At 40.4% G+C, this 23648-nt stretch overlaps 4 non-coding genes across 4 annotated transcripts; all 4 read right to left on the bottom strand.

Moving 5' to 3' along the window:
• Positions 1-3227: 3227 nt before the first annotated feature.
• TRNAL-CAG (transfer RNA leucine (anticodon CAG)) lies at positions 3228-3310 on the bottom strand. Its single transcript has one exon. It is a non-coding gene; the product is annotated as a tRNA-Leu (tRNA).
• A 2074-nt stretch (positions 3311-5384) lies between these two features.
• On the bottom strand, positions 5385-5457 carry TRNAF-GAA (transfer RNA phenylalanine (anticodon GAA)). The gene has a single exon. It is a non-coding gene; the product is annotated as a tRNA-Phe (tRNA).
• A 3169-nt stretch (positions 5458-8626) lies between these two features.
• Positions 8627-8699, bottom strand: TRNAR-CCU (transfer RNA arginine (anticodon CCU)). Its single transcript has one exon. It is a non-coding gene; the product is annotated as a tRNA-Arg (tRNA).
• Positions 8700-13999: 5300 nt separating this feature from the next.
• TRNAL-CAG (transfer RNA leucine (anticodon CAG)) lies at positions 14000-14082 on the bottom strand. The gene has a single exon. It is a non-coding gene; the product is annotated as a tRNA-Leu (tRNA).
• Between the last annotated feature and the right edge of the window lie 9566 nt (positions 14083-23648).

Here is a 23648-nt window from a genome sequence, read left to right as displayed (position 1 = left end):
AAAATTGGCCCGGTCACGAAGGCAAAAACAGGCTCTGGCGCGAAGTGGTTAATTATTGTATTATCTTTAACTGTTGCTTATAACTGTTGTATATGAACCTCTGAATTGTAAAGTGCTCTGGAATATGTTGGCGTTATATAAAGAAAGAATATTATTATTACATCATGTTACTCTAAGATAAAAAAAAACTGCTGACTGATTCACTTTAAATTCTATAAAACCAACAAACAAGAAGCAGCCAGCTATGATACAGAATTCGCTGATGTCTTCATCCCTCAACAGATTTTTTTACAGTTTTGAAATCTGACACTCTGCCCAATCCCAGTATACCACTAGCAACCATTTCAGTGCGCCAAAAGCCAGCGATGGTCAATACCTAATTGACCTATTACAGTATGTACAGGTGCTTCTCACAAAATTAGAATATCATCAAAAAGTTAATTTATTTCAGTTCTTTACTACAAAAAGTGAAACTCGTATATTATATAGAGTCATTGCAAACAGAGTGATCTATTTCAAGTGTTTATTTCTGTTAATGTTGATGATTATGGCTTACAGCCAATGAAAACACAAAAGTCATTATCTCAGCAAATGAGAATAATTAACAAATAATACCAGCAAAGGCTTCCTAGGTGTTTAAAAAAAAGTCCCTTAGTCTATTTCAGTAGGCTCCACAATCATGGAGCAGATTGCTGACTTGACAGATGTCCAGAAGGTAGTCATTGACACACCCCACAAGGAGGGTAAGCCGCAAAAGGTCATTGCTAAAGAAGCTGGCTGTTCACAGAGGGCTGTATTCAAGCATATTAATGGAAAGTTGAGTTTAAGGAAAAAGTGTGGTAGAAAAAGGTGCACAAACAACCGGGATAACCGCAGCCTTGAAATGATTGTTTAGAAAAGACCATTCAAAAATTTGGGGGAGGTTCACAAGGAGTGGACTGCTGCTGTAGTCATTGCTTCAAGAGCCACCACACACAAACGTATCCAGGACATGGGCTACAGGTGCCACATTCCTTGTGTCAAGCCACTCATGACCAATAGACAACGCCAGAAGCGTCTTACCTGGGCCAAGGAGAAAAAGACCTGGACTGTTGCTCAGTGGTCCAGCTTCACTGTCCACTGTCTCTGAAGAGAGGCAGCAGTGTAAGTGCAGGCCCCGCCCACCGCACTTGATGCTCATTTGCATAACAATTAAACAGTACATTTCTCTAAAATGTAAACCTAGATTTTCAAAATAATGGTATTTCTGTGATCAGCATTACAGGGACTTTATAAAAATGTCATTAGTTTGGGGTGTAAAACCTGATGAGAGGTTCCCTTTAAGAGCAATATTCCAGATTTCAGTGTAATTATTTGCAGGGATCCAGGTAACATTAAGATGCTGTATGGCAGTAAACTGCTTTTGCTATTCCTTCCAGTGATTTTCCGATGTGTAAATTTATGACAAGCAAAATGTCAGCACTAATGGGGCCAATGTCTCACTCACGTGTCTTACTCTGGGTGCGAATGGAAACAGGATGAAATCTTCACCCATCAGAATTCTTTCTTTTGTTGCAAAGGGGAAGATTGAGGCCTGAATTGGAATCTGTGATGAAACCAATAAACTAGATTATTTTGGCTGGAATCATTTTGGATTTTTCCCAGTTCTGGAGAAGATCCATAGTAATCTGCAGATGGGAAAGCAAAGATAATCTATCTGATCTGCTGATGGGCTGCAGCGTTCACTTGACAAGCAAAGTAACCAGATCCCCAGGTAACACGGCGCTTGGAGAGAAGAAGTTGGGCTTGTTTGGGATTTACAGTTTTTACTTCTTTTATTCTGTACACCGAGAGCATTGAAAGTAGTGGACAAACCCTTTGAGGGTATGTTCACACATTGCGTTTTTTGCTGCCTTTTTATTCTGCAGCAAAACCTGATCTCTTGCCAGGAGGTTTGTTCGGGATTTTTCTTGCTTTTTTGCTTTTTTTTTGGTGCGTTTTTTAACTGTCCTTTTGTCTCTTTTATGCATGTACATAAAGTTCAGTGAAAAAAAGTCTCATTCTGGTTTTGACACAAAAAATGCTGAAAAAACACTGAAAACCCTGACACCTGCGTTTTTGGTGCGTTTTTTCAGCATTTTTTTCATCACCCATTATTTCCAATGGGTGAAAAATTGCTGAAAAAAACACTGAAAGAAGTGACATGCTATATTTTGCAAAAAACCCAACCAAGGCACAAAATCCTGATAAAAAAAACATGATATGAGCATGAGATTTCTGGAATCTCATAGACTTTGCTGGTACTGTAAAACGCAACTGAAAATTTGCATAAAGAAATGCATCAAAAAACGTTGAAAAAAACATGATGTGTGAACATAGCTCCAAACCGCTGGACCTTCCCGCCATACATTTTCTACCAAGATATTAACTCTTTGTAGAAGAGTCGATAATACAATCAGCAATACCTGAATTTATAGTAGATAAAGGACAATCACTGGTAAAATTCAAGAAAGTTGCTCTTAGTGCAAACATTACCCTTAACATAATGGAGACAATAAAGAAATGTAGGAAGAAAAAAAATGTTGGAGAAAAAGCTTATGAAGCACCCCAGATAGGACTCAAACCCACAATCCCTGGCTTAGAAGGCTAGTGCCTTATCCATTAGGCCACTGGGGCTTAGTGGGGGCTGATTGCTCACATTACCTGGACTTTTTTCACATTTCATAAATCAGTGGAAATGTTTTTTAGCTGATATTCCTTTATTCTTTTAATACCACACCAGGATTGGTTTATTTTGTTTGCAGTAATGTAGTAAAGCTCTGTATATCTATATTCCCGTATATACAGGTGTTAGTGCTCACATAACTGCGCTGTAAAGTAAGGAATGTGATCAGACAGGTCATCACTGATTGTCGATACGATATGGGGTCAGATCACAGTATGATATAGGATTAGGCTTCATCATATCCTCATTACGATATACCATATCAATGGCAGGGATTGGGTTAAAGGTGTTGTCTCACAAATAAATGTTTGTTTAATTCTTGATTCCTTAGATGTCCCTTTAAGAAATCATTGTAGGCTGAAATTAGTTAAAAGAAGCTTAGGGAGAAGAGCTGAAGGTCCGTGGCTCAATGCTGCGTTACCATATAAATTCTATATAAGATTTCAATGTTATTATGTGTTCTAACATGTACTAATCAATTACAGGAGAGAAGCTGTACAATGTCAGGAAGGAAAAGAACTGATGTCAGAAGTGGGATTCGAACCCACACCTCCAGAGGAGACTGCGACCTGAACGCAGCGCCTTAGACCGCTCGGCCATCCTGACTGCTGCTGAATGCTATGAATTAACTGTTTCCAAACCAGTCAGCTACAAGCTGATTAGTGTTTATCATGAATGGAAATGTAGCATAATTTATTTTTATTATTGATCTTTAACCCCTTAGTGACAGAGCCACTTTTGAGATTAACGACCAAGCTAATTTTTTTCAATCTGACAAGTGTCACTCTTTGTGTTAATAATTCTGGAATGCTACAACATATCTTAATAATTTTGAAAGCGTTTATTTGTGACATATTGTCCTTTATGTTAGCGGTAAATTTAAGTCAATATGTTTTTAGCTTTTTTTGTGAAAATATCTAAAGTTTGCTGAAAAGTTTGAGAAATTTGTCATTTTCAAACTTTGAATGCTTATATCCTTAACCCCTTTACAGCCTGGGGCATAATAGTATGCACCAGACTGTCACCCCCCGTTCAGCGCTGGCTCCGGTGGTGAGCCCACACTGAACCAGGCACATGTCAGCTGATTTTTACAGCTGACATGTGCCCGCAACAGCCGCAGGTGGAATCGCGATCCACCACAGCTGTTAACATGTTAAATGCCGCTGTCAAACTCTGACAGCGGCATTTAACAGCGCCGCGCTGGAAGTGCGTTACTTACCCCGCCCATCGGTGACTCCTTCACGTGATCGCAGGTCACTGATGGGTGGGCATGACAACCCTGGGTCTGCAGCAGACCCCAGAGGTTGTCATGTACTGATCGCTATGAGCTCCACCTAGTGGTTGGTGCTCATAAGCACAGGAGCATTTCTGCTACATAGAGGTGATCTGTTCATCACCTCTATGTAGCAGAGACGATCGGACAGTTGCTGCTTCTAGTATCCTATGGAGACTATAGAAGCATGCAAAAAGTAAAAAAAAATGTTTTTAAAAATATTAAAAGAATAAAAAATATATAAAAGTTTAAATCACCCCCCTTTCACGCCATTCAAAATAAAATAATAATAAAAAACCACATACACATATTTGGTATCGCTGCGTCCAGAATCACCCGATCTATCAATATAAAAAAAGAATTAATCCGATCGGTAAACGGCGTAACGAGAAAAAAATTCTTGAAGATTGAAGATGAAACGGGGCTGGGTCTTTCAGCATGACAATGATCCCAAGCACACCGCCAAGTTAATGAAGTGGCTTTGTAAGAAGCATTTCAAGGTCCTGGAGTGGTCTAGCTAGTCTCCAGATCTAAACCCTATAGAAAACCTTTGGGGGGAGTTGAAAGTCCGTGTTGCCCAGCGAAAGCCCCAAAACATCACTGTTCTAGAGGAGATCTGCATGGAAGAATGGGCCAACATACCAGCAACAGTGTGTGCCAACCTTGTGAAGACTTACAGAAAATTTTGACCTCTGTCATTGTAAACAAAGGATATATAACAAAGTATTGAGAAGAACTTTTGTAATTGACCAAATACTTATTTTCCACCAAAATGTGAAAAAAAAATTCTTTCCAAATCAGACAATGTGATTTTCAGGATTTGATTTCCCATTTTGTCTCTCATAGTTGAGGTCTACCTATGATGGCAATTACAGGCCTCTCTCATCTTTTTAAGTGGGAGAACTTGCACAATTGGTGGCTGACTAAATACTTTTTTCCCCACTGTATATGTCTACTTTATGTAAGCATCATTTCCCAAACCTCCTTTTATTTCGTTTGGATGTTAGAAAAGTTAAAATTTAGCAGCAAGATTTAATTTTTTTTTTAAGAAAATTTAAGAAAATTTCCAAGTCCTATTTTTTACAGACCTAGTCAGTTTTGAAGTGACTTTGAGGGTCCTATATTTTGGAAAAACACCACTGGATTCACCCTAAGAACTTGTTCACCCAATACATTCCCAAACAAAAATGACAATGCAGTAAACTGATGCGTTTTTACTATATTTTTTAATTTTGCAAAAAAAAAAATGCATTGGGAACGCATCATGTGAACACAGTCTTGAACTTTATTTTTATGCTATTCAAATTAGTAAAGAAATTAAAAAATGTTTTTTTCATTGCTTCAAAATTTATTTATTTATATGCAGAAGAATATGTAAAAATATTCTTCAAAAGATGTTTTTCCTCTTGCCGAAACCCGGGATCGAACCAGGGACCTTTAGATCTTCAGTCTAACGTTCTCCCAACTGAGCTATTTCGGCTGGTGATGAGCTGTAAACTTCAACAGTGTAAACCGAGGTCTAGAAAAGTTTCAATAAAAGAAAATTATATTTTTATATCACCGGCAGTTCTAAGGCTGTGTGCCCACGATGCGTTTTTTAAGCATTTCCGCAGCGGGAAAAACGCTGCAGAAATGCTTAACAAACGCTTGGTAGAAGGTCTGCCATGTTCCCCAATGATAATCCGCATGTGCTGTGCACATGCTGCAGAAATTTCCACTGCGGATTATCACTACCAATTATTTTGCGGAAGCGCTGCGTTTTCGCCGCCATTGACTTGCATTAGATTGCATGGATTACGCATCACTGTATATGTAGATGCGCATTCCATGCTTTCTAATGTGCGGATGGAACCCGGGTGTAGAGGAGAGGAGACTCTCCTCCGGACCTGGGTACCATAGAAAACTGTAAAAAAAAAGAATAAAATAAAAAATAAATATATACTTACCTTCTGGCGGCCCGCGCTGCGCTCCTCCTCGCATGCTGGCAGTTCGCGATGGACTGAAGGACCTGTGCTGACGTCATAGTCATGTGACGGGTCACACGACGCTGAAGTCGGCAGGTCCTTTAGTCTACCGCTGCCGGCAAGGGAGAACGGAGGGAAGCAAGTCACCGGGGGCCATTAGAGGGTAAGTATATATATATTTTTTTTATTTTTTACCATTCTTTCGGTCACAGTATATAAATCCAAGCCGTTTGCATGGATTTATATAGTGTGACCAAGTTGTCAAGCACTTTCCAAGTGATGCTAAAATCGCTTGGAAAGCGCTTGTCAACCCGCATGTGGAAATACAAGTGAAGAACGCTTCACATCCGCATGTCCCTGGCAGGAAAACGCATGTACAATCCGCATGTACAATCCGCATGTACAATCCACATGTACAATCCGCATGTACAATCCGCATGCGTTTTTTTCTGCCAGGGAGATGCAGAAACGGTCAGGAAAAATCCTGAGCATTTCTGCATTGTGGGCACATAGCCTTAACATTAATTTTCCTAGTGGAAATATAGAAAGTTCTATCAGCATATTGACAGTAATACAAGACTGGAGAAGTCAGGGTAGAAATAACCACAATTTGTTATAAGACCTTTTTATTGTATTTAGAACAGACCAAATACTGCACTTAACTGTACAGAGAAACACCTTCACGAGGACCCGTCCCAAGGTCAGAACTGAGCAGTTTTTGCCCCTATTTGATTCCCACTGTTCCCCTGAGTTTACCACTTTTTGCTCTTTGAAATTCACCATCCAGTTCCTGAGATATGGGCATTTTTATTTAGTGATAATTTTTTATGTCTTTTATCAAGGGGGCGTTGCTCGCAGGGTAATAATGCAGAGCAGCCTAAAGACACGCCCACAGAGAATCCTGTGAGCCACACCCCTTTGCCAAAGAACAGAAAAATTTGTACTAAACATAAAGATCCCAGATCTCTGGAATTGTATGACAGATTAAAATAAAGGAATAATGAGAGGAGCAGCAGGAATAAATCAAGGGGCAAAAACTGAAAACTTTTGACCCGGTGATAGGTCATCTTTAATGGTTTTAAAAACAGCCATAAATCACAACTGCTAAATGATACACTGCACATGTACATGCTTTCTGGAAACAGGGTGATCATCTAGGCTGGAGCACATGATTTTTACATCATTTAGACGCCAATGTCCTCCCTTCCACAGAGGAAACCATTAGCGCTCAATTCAGGAAGGGGCTGGAACTTGGCTTGCGGCTAATTTTAAATGGAGTCTGTCACCAGGTATTTGGTGTTATCTGAGAGCAGCATAATGTAGGGACAGAGATCCTGATTCAACAACGTTTCACTTGCTGGGCTGCTTGCTGTAGTTTTGATAAAATCCCTGTTTTATCTGCTGCAGATTTAGCAGTGCTCTGAATGCTGAGCTTTGTATAACTCTGCCCACACCACTGATTGACAGCTTTTGTGTACACTGCATAGGCAGAAAGCTGCCCATCAGCAGTTTGGGTGTGGTTATACAGAGCAGGAGAACTACATGTGCTATTATGATAATCTGCTGATAAAACCCTGATTTTATTGAAATTGCAAAAGCTGCACAGTAAGTGATACATTGCTGGAATCAGGGGTTCTTACCCTATATCATTGTAGATTTTAAGCTCTTACGAGCTGGGTCGTCAGTTTTTTTGCCTTAATTATTGTATTATCTCTAACTGTTACTTATGACTGTTGTATATGAACCTCTGAATTGTAAGGACCGATCCAGATTCACTGTCCTTTCTGGAGGAGGTTTTATCTTTCATGATTGGGCTGAGTTACTGCAATCAAATTGACATTACTCCTAAGAATAATATACTACTTACACTCCCGCTGCCAGTCTTGTTACAGTGATTGGCAGGTCACTATTTATTCAGTAACCTGCCTCTTCCTCCCGAGATCCAGTGCCATCATTCCCCATGGTAGAGAATAGGGAAGAGCAGCAGCAGTGTAAGTGCAGGCCCCGCCCACTGCACTTGCGGGTCATTTGCATAACAATGAAACAGTGCATTTCTCTAAAATGTAAACCCAGATTTTCAAAATAATAGCATGGCTATAATCAGTATTACAGGGGCTTTATATAGGGGGCTTTATCAGAATTCTTTCTTTTGTTGCAAAGGGGAAAATTGAGGCCTGAATTGGAAATCTGTGATGAAATCAAAAAACTAGATTATTTTGTCTGTAATCATTTTGGATTTTTCCCAGTTCTGGAGACGATCCATAGTAATCTGCAGATGGGAAAGCAAAGATAATCTACCTGATCTGCTGATGGGCTGCAGCGTTCACTTGACAAGCAAAGTAACCAGATCCCCAGGTAACACGGCGCTCGGAGAGAAGAAGTTGTGCTTGTTTGGGATTTACATCTTCTTCTTCTTTTATTCTGTATACTGGGAGCATTGAAAGGGATTTTCCAGTAGCGGATGACAACTATAAAACCGCTGGACCTTCTCGCCTTACATATATTAACTCTTTGTAGAAGAGTCGATAATACAATCAGCAATACCTGAATATATAGTAGATAAAGGACAATCACTGGAAAAATTCAAGAAAGTTACTTTTATTTAATACAAACATTACCCATAACGTAATGGAGACCATAAAGAAATGTGGGAAGGAAAAAATGTTGGAGAGAAAGTTTATGAAGCACCCCAGATGGGACTTGAACCCACAATTCCTGGCTTAGGAGGCCAGTGCCTTATCCATTAGGCCACTGGGGCTTAGTGGGCCTGACTGCTCACATTACCTGGACTTTTTTCTATTTCATAAATCAGTGAAAATATTTAAAAGCAGAAACCCGGCCGGCTGCTGCTTCTAAGAAGGCAAGATTGAATTCTCTGAAAAAAGTAGATGGAAAAGGGAAGGAAATGATAATAAATTCCATCACATTTGGGGCAAATGCTCTCATTAAAACGAATATCGTGAAAAAAACATGAAGGAAAAGTATTTGAAACAAAAACTACATTGTGACTCTGAAACACTGCAGCATTTCAGAGAAAAACCTAATATAAGGGCTCTTGCACACAAATGATTTTCTTGGACGAGTTCTATCTGTGGTTTTCACTGATTGCTCTCGTGCGTATGATATTCTATGTGGCTGTGCACATGTTCAATTTTTTCCCCAGACTGAGTAGTCCACTGAAAAAATCTGAGATATGTCCAATTTTCATTCGAGTACAGGTCCATGAAAAAAATCAGATCGCACTCAGATGACATCTGAGTGTGCTTCAATTTTCAGGGACTGAGAGAGTGGAGAAAATGATCAAAGTCTGAATCAGAATAATAGGACTGTTTTTCTCAGATGTAGAATGGTCCTGTGACCCTACCCTAAAAGTCAGCCGGGGACCAGGATTCATGAGTGACTAGTGGAAAAGGTTGGTCCCTGCAGCTCCTCCCGCCCGCTCCTCTGGAATGATATGTCTCTCTCAGCGTGTGTATATAGGGAGAGACCTGTCAGTCATTGTCAGTGGATGAGGGGAAGCGACCAGGAACCGAGCTGCAAAGGAGACTGGTAGGAAAGGTCATTCAGGTTCCCTTTAGACTACATTACTCACAAATACATTATACTTATGAATTGTTAGGTACTTAGCACACAAATTGGCCAATTCATGTGCGCTCACTAGATATGAAAAGGTGATCTATCTTTGAGGTGCTGTCACTAACTTAGACCTCAGGTAGGAGAGCAATACGACACTTAATAATCACAAGCAGTAGTGTAGCTACCACGGGGGCAGGGTGGGACGGTTGCCCCGGGCCCCACACTCTGAGGGGGCCCACCCGGAGCTACACTATTGTAACTGTAGTGGCGTGAGCAGCACGCCGCTACAGTTACACTCTGGACAGAGCAAGGAGACTCGGTGTCCCTGCATTGCCTGGCGGCCGCTATGGGGCCCTTGAGCAGGAGGAGGGCCCCCGGTGCCAGCATCGGGCCCCCCCACCATTCACCGCAACCGCGAGCTCCCTTTCCCATTAGTTCCCATAGCTTCCTCTGTGTCTGACGTCACTGATGTCATCACTTGGCACCCGGCCCCCTGAGCTGAAGATGTGTGGGGGCCGGGTGCTCAGAGCAGCGGGGGAACTAGGAGGAGAAAGAGGTGAGTATTGTGCTTATTTTTTTTTTCTTATGGGGGGGATAATGCTACAGACAGCCTAAGGGGGTGGGGGATTATGCTACAGACTGCCTATGGGAGGTGGGGTGGGATTATGCTACAGACTGCCTATGGGGGGCTGGGAGGATTATGCTACAGACTGCCTATGGGGGGTGGGGTTATTATGCTACAGACTGCCTATGGGGGGGATTATCCTACAGACTCTGCCTATGGGGAGTGCATTATACAGTGGTGGGCAAAAATATTGGCACCCCTGCAATTCTGTCAGATAATACTCAGTTTCTTCCTGAAAATGATTGCAATCCCAAATTCTTTGGTATTATTATCTTCATTTAATTTGCTTGCAAGGAAAAAAACACAAAAGAGAATGAAGCAAAAATCAAATCATTGATGATTTCACACAAAACTCCAAAAATGGGCCAGACAAAAGTATTGGCACCCTCAGCCTAATACTTGGTTGCACAACCTTTAGCCAAAATAACTGCGAACAACCGCTTCCGGTAACCATCAATGAGTTTCTTACAATGCTCTGCTGGAATTGTAGACCATTCTTCTTTGGCAAACTGCTCCAGGTCCCTGATATTTGAAGGGTGCCTTCTCCAAACTGCCATTTTGAGATCTCTCCACAGGTGTTCTATGGGATTCAGGTCTGGACTCATTGCTGGCCACCTTAGAAGTCTCCAGTGCTTTCTCTCAAACCATTTTATAGTGCTTTTGGAAGTGTGTTTTGGGGCATTATCCTGCTGGAAGACCCATGACCTCTGAGGGAGACCCAGCTTTCTCACACTGGGCCCTACATTATGCTGCAAAATTTGTTGGTGGTCTTCAGACTTCATAATGCCATGCACACGGTCAAGCAGTCCGGTGCCAGAGGCAGCAAAGCAACCCCAAAACATCAGGGAACATCCGCCATGTTTGACTGTAGGGACCGTGTTCTTTTCTTTGAATGCCTCTTTTTTTTTCCTGTACACTCTATGTTGATGCTTTTTCCCAAAAAGCTCGACTTTTGTCTCATCTGACCAGAGAACATTCTTCCAAAACATTTTAGTTTTCTCAGGTAAGTTTTGGCAAACTCCAGCCTGGCTTTTTTATGTCTCGGGGTAAGAAGTGGGGTCTTCCTGGGTATTCTACCATACAGTCCCTTTTCATTCAGACGCCGACGGATAGTACTGGTTGACACTGTTGTACCCTCGGACTGCAGGGCAGCTTGAACTTGTTGGGATGTTAGTCGAGATTCTTTATCCACCATCCGCACAATCTTGCGTTGAAATCTCTCGGCAATTTTTCTTTTCCATCCACATCTAGGGAGGTTAGCCACAGTGCCATGGGCTTTAAACTTCTTGATGACACTGCGCATGGAAGACACAGGAACATTCAGGTCTTTGGAGATGGAATTGTAGCCTTGAGATTGCTCATGCTTTCTCACAATTTGGTTTCTCAAGTCTTCAGACAGTTCTTTGGTTTTCTTTCTTTTCTCCATGCTCAATGTGGTACACACAAGGACACAGGACAGAGGTTGAGTCAACTTTAATCCATGTTAACTGTCTGCAAGTGTGATTTAGTTAATGCCAACACCTGTTAGGTGCCACAGGTAAGTTACAGGTGCTATTAATTACACAAATTAGAGAAGCATCACATGATTTTTCAAACAGTGCCAATACTTTTGTCCACCCCCTTTTTTAGGTTTGGTGTGGAATTATATCCAATTTGGCTTTAGGACAATTCTCTTTGCGTTTTTTCATTGAAGACAAATTAAATGAAGATAATAATACCAAAGAATTTGTGATTGCAATCATTTTCAGAAAGAAACTGAGTATTATCTGACAGAATTGCAGGGGTGCCAATACTTTTGGCCACCACTGTACTATATTGAGGACTATCTGGCGCATTATACTATATGTAGGCTATTTGTACAGTGTGGGGATTACAGTTAGGGTCATACCGTGTGGGAGATTATGTGGGGTCTTTGCACAGTGTAGGGGCCATCATATGTGTGGGAGATAATGTGGGGTCATTTGTATAGTGTAGGGGCCATCATAAAATGTGGGAGATAATGTGGGGTATTTGTGCAGTGTGAGGGCCATCATACAGTGTGGGAGATAATGTGGTATCTTTGCACATTATGGGGGCCATCATACAGTGTGGGAGATAATGTGCGGTCTTTTCACAGTGTGGGGGCCATCATACAGTGTGGGAGATAATGTGGGGTCTTTGCACAGTGTGGGGTCCATCATACAGTGTTGGAGACATCAGTTTGGAGGCTACTAAGGGGTCAGTATACTGTGTGTTGGGTACTATACAGTGAGGGGGCATTATACTATGTATAGGAGAGCATCATACTGTGTATAGGGAGCTGTATATAGGGGGAGACTCAGTACATTATTAAATGTTAAGTGGGCACTTATCGTTATAGGGTAACTCAGGTTATTGTGACTGTCAGAGGGGCACACAGAGGGCATTATTACTTTCTAAGGGGCAAAATTTGGTCACTGTTTTCTAGGACACTTGCACATGGCATTACTATATTCTAGAGGGTTGTTTTACTATCTTGAGAGCACACAGAAGGTGCAGTAATATGGACACGTACAGCAACAGAGGCTCAGTATTGGGGTATCAGCAGGAAGAGGTGTTTGTGCAGGTTGGGACTAGATGGGGACGGGGCCTGAAATGTAAGGAATCAAATGTGTCTTTGTTGTGATATCTGCAGACCTGAGAGTCTGAGTCCTGGATGGAGAAGTCGTTGTGTCAGTCTGGGCCAGATGGAAAAGACGGGAAAAGTGAACAATTTAATCAGAAAGAACGTCAGCTGTAAGTTACTACATATAACAGTGCTGTGATCTCTTATATATTCTGCAGGACTGGAATCTAGCAATATGTCACCATATGGCAGTAATAGCAGTGCTGGTCTTTGTATAGAGAATATTTTCAGTAACAGCGCTGTCATCTGCTGAGGTTCTCCTACATCCACTATCTGGGTGCACCACTATTTTTGTAATCAGGGTTACCTGGTTAGGGGCCCACTCAGAAGTTTCGCCCACACTGAACCAAAGCCCTAGATACGCCTCTGCTCACAAGCTATAAAAATGTTGTTATTCGTTTACAAGTCTGTAACCTACATGTGGTATAGATATCTGGGCTCAGACTGGCCCACCGGTCAACAAGGAATCCTCGGGTGGGCCCCCAGTGTGCCCCTGAGCCTTGGGCATAACGATAGTAATTGTGTCCTACGTCACCACTGCCACCCTTTTGTATTTTACAGTTGTTCCTCCACTATAACGAGGAAAAGGCCAAAAAGATATTTGCATATAGCTGTTGTGTGACCCCTAGAGTCAGTTCCACCTGTGTACACCAAAGATCCTAGTCTGACCATACTGATCTCTAGTGGCCAATGTGACAACTGCAATTTTTCATTACAAATTGTTTTGTTTTTTTAGCTGATGTTCCTTTATTCTTTTAATACCACACAGGGATTGGTTTATTTTGTTTGCAGTAATGTAGTAAAGCTCTGTATATCTATATTCCCGTATATACAGGTGTTAGTGCTCACATAACTGCTCTGTAAAGTAAGGAATGTGATCAGACAGGTCGTCACTGATTGTCGACACGATATGGGGTCGGATCACAGAATAGATAGGATTAGGCTTCATCATATTCTCATTACGATATACAACGGCAGGGAAAGAGTTAAAGGTGTTGTCACACAAATAAACATTTATTCAATTCTTGATTCCTTAGATGTCCCTTTAAGAAATCATTGTAGGCTGAAATTAGTTAAAACAGCTGAAGTCTGTGGCTCAATGCTGCATTACCATATAAATTCTATATAAGATTTCAGTTTTATTATGTGTTCTAACATGTACTAATCAATAACAGGAGAGAAGCTGTACAATGTCAGGAAGGAAAAGAACTGATATCAGAAGTGGGATTCGAACCCACGCCTCCAGAGGAGACTGCGACCTGAACGCAGCGCCTTAGACTGCTCGGCCATCTTGACTACTGCTGGTTTAAGTAAATTAACACTTTCTAAGCTAAGCAGTAGAAAGATGAGCATTACTTGTGATGAAAGGAAATATATCATGATTTATTTTATTTCAATATGCATTTCTAATTCCTTAGTGACGGAGCCAATTTTGAGCTTAACGACCAAAGCCACATTTTTAAAAACTGACACGTGTCACTTTATGTGATAATAACACTGTAATGCTTAACATATCCCCGTGATTCTGAAAGTGTTTTTTCGTGACACATTGTACTTTATATTAACGGCAAATTGAGGTCAATATGTTTTTAGTTTTTCTTGTGAAAATATCTAAAGTTTGCTGAAAATTTTTAAATGTTACCAATTTTTTAACTTTAACTGCTTATATCCTAAAACCAACTAGTCAGACAACCAAACAAGTTAATAAATAACATTTCCTATTTGTCTACTTTATGTCAGCATCATTTCCCAAACCTCCTTTTATTTCGTTTGGATGTTAGAAAGGTTAAAATTTAGCAGCAAGATTTAATTTTCTTTTTTAAGAAAATTTAAGAAAATTTCCAAGTTCTATTTTTCACAGACCTAGTCAGTGTTGAAGTGACTTTGAGGGGCCTATATTTTGGAAAAACACCACTGGATTCACCCTAAGAACTTGTTCACACAATGCATTCCCAAACAAAATTGACACCGCAGTAAAACTGATGTGCTTTTACTGTATTTTTTAAGTTTACTGCAAAAAATGCATTGGGAAGGCATCATGTGAACACAGTCTGGACCTTTATTTTTATGCCATTCAAATTAGTAAGAAAATTAAAAAATATTTTTTTCTTTGCTGCAATACATATTCCTTATAACACAAAATACTAATAAAAAAACTCCAACAAAACTAGACATCTACGTATCAGCAAAAAATAAAAATAGGCATTTTAGCCTTGCATGAGAAAGTGTCATATACATTTTTGGATTTTTTATTAGTTTAGTTTTGATTTGTAAATAACAATTAGTAATAAAATGTTGCAGTTGTCTTAGTGTCCACTAGATGTCAGTATCAGGTGCACACATTACAGATTTGTAAACCATGATTGCCATTTTTAAGATTATGATATTAAGTGTCTTTATGATCTGTGAATTGTGGAGTCCTGGAAAAAAATCAATGCAATAGAAAATGTAAAATTATTCTTTAAAAAAATACCTCTCCATATGCCGAAACCTGCGATCAAACCAGGGACCTTTAGATCTTCAGTCTCAAGCCCCCGTCTCACATAGCAATATCGCTAGCGAGATTGCTGCTGAGTCATGGTTTTGGTGACTCACCAGCAACCTCACCAGCGATGTCACTATGTGTGACACTTTGCAAAGATCAGGCCCCTGCTGTGAGGTCGCTGATCGCTGCAAAGTGTCCTGGACCATTTTTGGTCGTTGGCCTCCTGCTGGCCAGCACACATCGCTGTGTGTGACCAGCGGGACCAACGATCAGGCTGGTAACCATGGTAAACAGCGGGTTACTAGGGGCATGCGCGCACTTAGTAACATGCTGTTTACCATGGACACCACTCTGTTACGGTGCGCAGAGGCTACCGTTCACCTTAGCAGAGTCGTATCCATGATAAACAGCGGGTTACTAGGGGCACACGTGCACTTAGTAACCCGATGTTTACCATAGTTACCAGCAAGCCCCTGCTTAAGCAGCAGGCTGGTAACGGGAGCAGGACATCGTAGAACGATCCTTTCCACGATGTCGCTGCTCCCCTGATCGCTGGTGAGCCTGCCTGTTTGACTGCTCACCAGCAATGTATTAGCGATGCAGCAATGATCCCTGGCAGGTCGTATCGTTGTCGGGATCGCTGCTGCATCACTTAGTGTGACGGGGCCTTAACGCTCTCCCAACTGAGCTATTTCGGCTGGTGATAAGCTGTAAACTTCGATAATGTAAACTGAGGTCTAGAAAAGTTTCACTAAAAGAAAATTATATTGTTATATCACCGGCAGTTCTAAAAATTTATTTTCCTAGTGGGAAAATAGAAAGTTCTAGCAGCATATTGACCATTATACAAGCGTGGAGAAGTCAGGGTAGAAATACCCACAATTTGTTATAAGACCTTTTTATTGTATTTAGAACAGACCAAATACTGCACTTAACTGTACAGAGAAACGCCTTCACGAGGACCCGTCCCAAGGTCAGAACTGACCAGTTTTTGCCCCTATTTTATTCCCACTGTTCCCCTGAGTTTACCGCTTTTTGCTCTTTGAAATTCACCATCCAGTTCCTGAGATATGGGCATTTTTGTTTAGTGATAATTTTTTGTCTTTTACCAAGGGGGCGTTGCTCGCAGGGTAATAACGCAGAGCAGACTAAAGACACATCCACAGAGAATCCTGTGAGCCACACCCCTTTGGCAAAGAACAGAAACATTTTCACTAACATAAAGATCCCAGATCTCTGGAATTGTATGGCAGATTAAAAAAAAAGGAATAATGAGGGGATCAGCGGGAATAAAACAAGGGGCGAAAACTGGAAACTTTTGACTCGGTGATAGGTCATCTTTAATGGTTTTAAAAACAGCCATAAATCACAACTGTTAAATGATACACTGCACATGTACATGCTTTCTGGAAACAGGATGATCATCTAAGCTGGAGCACATGATTTTTACATCATTTAGACACCAATGTCCTCTCTCCCATAAAGGCAAAATTCAGGATGGGGCTGGAACTTGCCCTGTTGCTGATTTTAAATGGAATCTGTCACCAGGTATTTGCTGTTATCTGAGAGAAGCATAATGTAGGGACAGAGACCCTGATTCAGCAACGTTTCAGTTGCTGGGCTGCTTGCTGTAGTTTTGATAAAATCCCTGTTTTATCTGCTGCAGATCTAGCAGCTTTCTGAATGCTGAGCTTTGCATAACCCCCCAAACTGCTGATTGACAGCTTTCTGAGTACACTGTATAGGCAGAAAGCTGCCATTCAGCGGTTTGAGTGTGGTTATTAGAATTACATGTCCTATAGTGATAATCTCCTGCTGATAAATCACTGATTTTATTGAAATTGCAACAAGCTGCACAGTATGTGATACATTACTGGAATCAGGGGCTCTTATCCATCATTGTAGATTGTAAGCTCTTACGAGCAGGGTCATCATTATTTTTGCTTTAATTATTGTATTATCTTTAACTGTTACTTATGTCTGTTGTATATGAACCTCTGAATTGTAAAGTGCTGTGGAATATGTTGGCGCTATATAAATAAAGATTATTATTATTATATCATGCTATTCTTAGATAAAAAAGCCCCCAAAAAACTGCTCACAGATTCCCGTTAAATTCTATAAAACCGACAAACAAGCAGCAGCCAGCTATGATACAGAATTCGCTGATGTTTTCATCCCTCACCAGATTTTCTTTACAGTTTTGAAATCTGGCACTCTGCCCAATCCCAGTATACCACTAGCAACCATTTCAGTGCGCCAAAAGCCAGGGATGGACAATACCTAATTGACCTATTATAGGCGCATATCTGTCATCAATATTGATGTTAACCTTACTGGCAAAATATTCACTATTTATCTCATCCTGGATTTGGGATTATTGGCAGGGACCACATAGATGTCTTGGTTGCTGTTAAGCCGATGTCTTTCCCACTATTCATTGCTGCAAAATATTACGATTTGAGAGTCCTCAGTGGTTGATACCTTTTAATGGCTAACTGAAAAGATGGTAGCAAGTTGCAAGCTTCCGAGACTACTCAGGCCTCTTCATCAGGCATAGTATAACAGTCACATAGTTATACACAATGGGACACAGCAATAATGTAATAGATGAGACAGGTAGCATACAGCAGAGCTGTTACTGTGGGAGAAAGATAAACAGTTCTGGCTGTAAATATTGGATTAGTTCATAGATAAGGACTGTGAAAGTTTTATCGTCCGATGATTAAGGTCTGGTCCAGGTTTATGATGACCCCAAAGTTCTAAGGACCACATTCCTTAGTTGATGTAGAATGACATTTATGTTACCTGTCTCACCTATTACATTATTTCTGTGTCCCATTGTCTATAAATATGTGACTCTTCAGATTTTGTGTTGTACTATGCCTGATGAAGAGGCCTGAGTAGTCTCGAAAGCTTGCAACTTGTTACCATCTTTTCAGTTAGCCATTAAAAGGTATCAACCACTGATGACTCTCAAATCTTAATATTTTTCTATGTACTGGCTAAGACGGTACAAGAATATTCATTGCTGCAGGCAGTCATGCTCCTGTTCCTTGACATGCACAAAGCCTTGGTTCCCTTTCTTGGAGATACCTCTTTCCTTGCATGGGTTTGTAAGTTACAGTATGTATAGTTTGTCCTCTAAAAGGGGTTGTCCACCTGATGACAGATTCCCTTTAAGGACTGATCCAGCTTCACTGTCCTTTCTGGAGGAGGTTTTAGATTTTATGACTGGGCTGAGTTAATGCAATCAAATCCTTGCACACCCACTGCCTGTCTTGTGACAGTGATTGGCAGGTCACTATTTATTAGGTAACCTGTCTCTCCCACCCTAGATCCAGTGCCATCATTCCCCATGGTAGGGAATAGGGAAGAGAGGCAGCAGTGTAAGTGCAGGGCCCGCCCCTTGCACTTGCGGCTCATTTGCATAACAATGAAACAGTATATTTCTCTAAAATGAAACCCAGATTTTCAAAATTATAGCATGGCTATAGTCAGGCATTCTGGCCACTTTGTATAGATAGCATTAGATTGGGGTATAAAACCTGATGAGAGGTTCCCTTTAAAAGCAATATTCCAGGTTTCAGTGTAATTAATTGCAGGGATCCAGGTAACATTAAGATGCTGTTTGGCAATAAATCTGCTTTTTCTATTCCTTCCAGTGATTTTCCTTTGTGTAAATTTTAGGAAAAGCTAAATGTCAGCACTAATGGGGCCAATGTCTCACTCACATGTCTTACTCTGGGTGCGAATGGAAACAGGGTGAAATCTTCACCCATGAGAATTCTTTCTTTTGTTGCAAAGGGAAAAATTGAGGCCTGAATTGGAAATCTGTGATGAAACCAAAAAACTAGATTTTTTGGCTGGAATCATTTTGAATTTTTCCCAGTTCTGGAGAAGATCCATAGTAATCTGCAGATCGGAAAGCAAAGATAATCTATCTGATCTGCTGATGGGCTGCAGCGTTCACTTGACAAGCAAAGTAACCCGATCCCCAGGTAACATGGCGCTCGGAAAGAAGAAGTTGGGCTTGCTTGGGATTAACATCTTTTTCTTCTTTTATTCTGTACACCGAGAGCATTGAAAAGGGATTTTCCAGTAGCGGATAACAACTATAAAACCGCTGGACCTTCTCGCCTTACATTTTGTACTAAGATTAGTGTTGAGCGAGCATGCTCGACACTGCTCGGTACTCGCCCGAGCATCTCACTACTCGGGATGTTCGGCGAGCACCGAGCATTTCCGGGTTACTCGGGTGGGAGCTCGGGTCTCCGCCCTGCACGTTAGGCGCTCTTTACAGAGCCAATGAACATGCAGGGATTGCCAGCCAGTCACTGTAATGCCGCAGCCATGTTGTTTGTGGGCATTGCAGTGATTGGCTGGACGCACAGCGTCACCTCGAGTATTTAAAACCGGGCGCTGCCATCTTGGACACAGTCGCCCGGGATCAGAGAGTGTAGGGTCAGTGCTGCTGAGTTAGGGAGAGATATATAGTGCGAAATAGGTAGTGTAGGGTCTCTAAAGCCTGCCAAATCAAACAAACAGTCCTTCTCAGGACTAATATCCATCCCAGATATCAGGCAGGCAGGCAGGCTGTATAGGAGATGCAGTGGTTATACCAACAAACACTGCATTACAGTACTGTGTGCTCCTGCTGGTCAAATTGCTAGACTTATCCCCTGGTCTCAGGGGCCAGGAAAAATCCTTTTTTTTTTCATCTAAATCCTGTATTTATTTATTTTTCCTCAGTCAAACTGTACAAATAGGCGTCTTATTAACCTTTTGGTATTCCCCCACCCCCCAAAAAATTGAGTGTGTCTGTGACCGATCAGACACCAATATATCTGTTTAAATGAGTCTGGTGTAGGCCAGATAACTAGAACTTTGGTTTTGCAGTCCCATTGTTCAAATCTCTGTATTATACGGCTTTTGGCCGTTTTTCCGTAAAAAAAAAACAGTAATAGTGTCTCCCTGACTGTTCAGACACAAATATATCTGTTTAAAAGATTCTGGTGTAGGCCACATAACTAGAACTGTGGTTTTGCAGTTCCACGGTTCAAATCTCTGTATTATCCTGCTTTTGGCATTTTTTACGTAAAAAAGACAGTAATAGTGCCTCCCTGACTGTTCAGACAAAAATATATCTGTTTAAAAGATTCTGGTGTAGGTCAGATAACTAGAACTGTGGTTTTGCAGTTCCATGGTTCAAATCTCTGTATTATCCTGCTTTTGGCCTTTTTTCCATAAAAAAAACAGTAATAGTGTCTCCCGGACTGTTCAGACACAAATATATCTGTTTAAAAGATTCTGGTGTAGGCTAGAGAGCTTGAACTGTGGTTTTGCAGTTCCACGGTTCAAATCTCTGTATTATCCTGCTTTTGGCCTTTTTTCCATAAAATAAAACAGTAATAGTGCCTCCCTGACTGTTCAGACACAAATATATCTATTTAAAACATTCTGGTGTAGGCCAGATAACTAGAACTGTAGTTTTGCAGTTCCACGGTTAAAATCTCTGTATTATTCTGCTTTTGGCCTTTTTCCATGAAAAAAACAGTGATAGTGTCTCCCTGACTGTTCAGACACAAATATATCTGTTTAAAACATTCTGGTGTAGGCCACATAACTATAACTGTGGTTTTGCAGTTCCACGGTTCAAATCTCTGTATTATTCTGCTTTTGGCCTTTGTTCCGTAAAAAAAAACAGTAATAGTGTCTCGCTTACTGTTCAGACACAAATATATCTGTTTAAAAGATTCTGGTGTAGGCCACATAACTATAACTGTGGTTTTGCAATTCCACGGTTCAAATCTTTGTATTGTCCTGCTTTTGGCCTTTTTTCCATAAAAAAAAACAGTAATAGTGTCTCCCTGACTGTTCAGACACAAATATATCTGTTTAAAAGATTCTGGTGTAGGCCAGATAGCAAGAACTGCGGTTCTGCAGTTCCACGGTACAAATCTCTGTATTATCAATCTTTTGGCCTTTTTTTCTGTATAAAAAAACAGTAATAGTGTCTCCCTGACTGTTCAGACACAAATTTATCTGTTTAAAAGATTCTTGTGTAGGCCAGATAACTAGAACTGTGGTAGTTCCATTGTTCAAATCTCTGCATTATCCAGCTTTTGGCCTTTTTTCCGTAAAAAAAACAGTAATAGTGTCTCTCTGACTGTTCAGACACAAATATATCTGCTTAAAAGATACTGGTTTAAGCCAGATAACTGTAACTTTGGTTTTGCAGTTCCACGGTTCAAATCTCTGTATTATCCTGCTTTTTGCCTTTTTTCCATAAAAAAAAACAGTAATAGTGTCTCCCTGACTGTTCAGACACAAATATATCTGTTTAAAAGATTCTGGTGTAAGCCAGATAACAAGAACTGCGGTTTTGCAGTTCCACGGTTCAAATCTCAGTATTATCCAGCTTTTGGCCTTTTTTCCGTAAAAATAAACAGTAATAGTGTCTCCCTGACTGTTCAGACACAAATATATCTATTTAAAAGATTCTGGTGTACGCCAGATAACTAGAACTTTGGTTCTGCAGTTCCACATTTCAAATCTCAGTATTATCCAGCTTTTGACCTTTTTTCCGTAAAAAAAAACAGTAATAGTGTCTCACTGACTGTTCAGACACAAATATATCTGTTTAAAAGATTCTGGTGTAGGCCAGATAACTAAAACTTTGGTTTTGCAGTTCCACAGTTCATATTTCTGTATTATCCAGCTTTTGGCCTTTTTTCCGTAAAAAAAACCCAAGTTATAGTGTCTCTTTGACTGTTCCGACACAAATTTATCTGTTTAAAAAATTCTGGAGTAGGCCAGATAACTAGAACTTTTGTTTTGCATTTCCACGGTTCAAATCTCAGTATTATCCAGCTTTTGGCCATTTTTCCATAAAAAAACAGTAATGGAGTCTCCTTGACTGTTCAGACACAAATATATCTGTTTGAAAGATTCTGGTGTAGGCCAGATAACTAGTACTGTGGTTTTGCAGTTCCACGGTACAAATCTCTGTATTATCCAGCTTTTGGCCTTTTTTACGTAAAAAAAACAGTAAAAGTGTCTCCCTGACTGTTCAGACACAAATATATCTGTTTAAAAGATTCTGTTGTAGGCCAGATAACTAGAACTGTGGTTTTGCAGTTCCACCGTTCAAATCTATGTATTATCCTGCTTTTGGCCTTTTTTCCGTAAAAAAAAAAAAAAAATAGTGTCTCGCTGACTGTTCAGACGCAAATATATCTATTTAAAAGATTCTGGTGTAGGCCAGATAACTAAAACTTTGGTTTTGCAGTTTAACGGTTCAAATCTCTGTATTATCCAGCTTTTGGCCTTGTTTCCATAAAAAAAACAGTAATGGTGTCTCCCTGACTGTTCAGACACAAATATATCTGTTTGAAAGATTCTGGTGTAGGCTAGATAACTAGAACTGTGGTTTTGCAGTTCCATGGTTCAAATCACTGTATTATCCAGCTTTTGGCCTTCTTTCCGTAAAAAAAACAGTAAAAGTGTCTCCCTGACTGTTCAGACACAAATATATCTGTTTAAAAGATTCTGGTGTAGGCCAGATAACTAGAACTGTGGATTTGCAGTACCACGGTTCAAATCTCTGAATTATCCAGCTTTTGGCCTGTTTTCCGTAAAAAAAAACAGTAATAGTGTCTCCCTGACTGTTCAGACGCCAATATATCTGTTTAAAAGATTCTGGTGTAGGCCAGATAATTGGAACTGTGGTTTTGCAGTTCCACGGTTCAAACCTCAGTATTATCCAGCTTTTGGCCTTTTTTCCGGAAATAAAAACAGTAATATTGTCTCGCTGACTGTTCAGACACAAATATATCTGATTAAAAGATTCTGGTGTAGGCCAGATAACTAGAACTGTGGTTTTGCAGTTCCACCGTTCAAATCTATGTATTATCCTGCTTTTGGCCTTTTTTTCGTAAAAAAAAAAAAAAATATTGTCTCGCTGACTGTTCAGACGCAAATATATTTATTTAAAAGATTCTGGTGTAGGCCAGATAACAAAAACTTTGGTTTTGCAGTTTAACGGTTCAAATCTCTGTATTATCCAGCTTTTGGCCTTTTTTCCATAAAAAAAACAGTAATGGTGTCTCCCTGACTGTTCAGACACAAATATATCTGTTTGAAAGATTCTGGTGTAGGCTAGATAACTAGAACTGTGGTTTTGCAGTTCCATGGTTCAAATCACTGTATTATCCAGCTTTTGGCCTTCTTTCCGTAAAAAAAAAACAGTAAAAGTGTCTCCCTGACTGTTCAGACACAAATATATCTGTTTAAAAGATTCTGGTGTAGGCCAGATAACTAGAACTGTGGATTTGCAGTACCACGGTTCAAATCTCTGAATTATCCAGCTTTTGGC

Source organism: Phyllobates terribilis, unplaced genomic scaffold (assembly GCF_046119375.1).
Source record: "Phyllobates terribilis strain yellow unplaced genomic scaffold, ASM4611937v1 Scaffold_65__1_contigs__length_7625178, whole genome shotgun sequence".
NCBI lineage: Eukaryota > Metazoa > Chordata > Amphibia > Anura > Dendrobatidae > Phyllobates > Phyllobates terribilis.
Note: the sequence above shows the minus strand (reverse complement) of the source record. Positions and strands in the feature narration are given on the sequence as shown.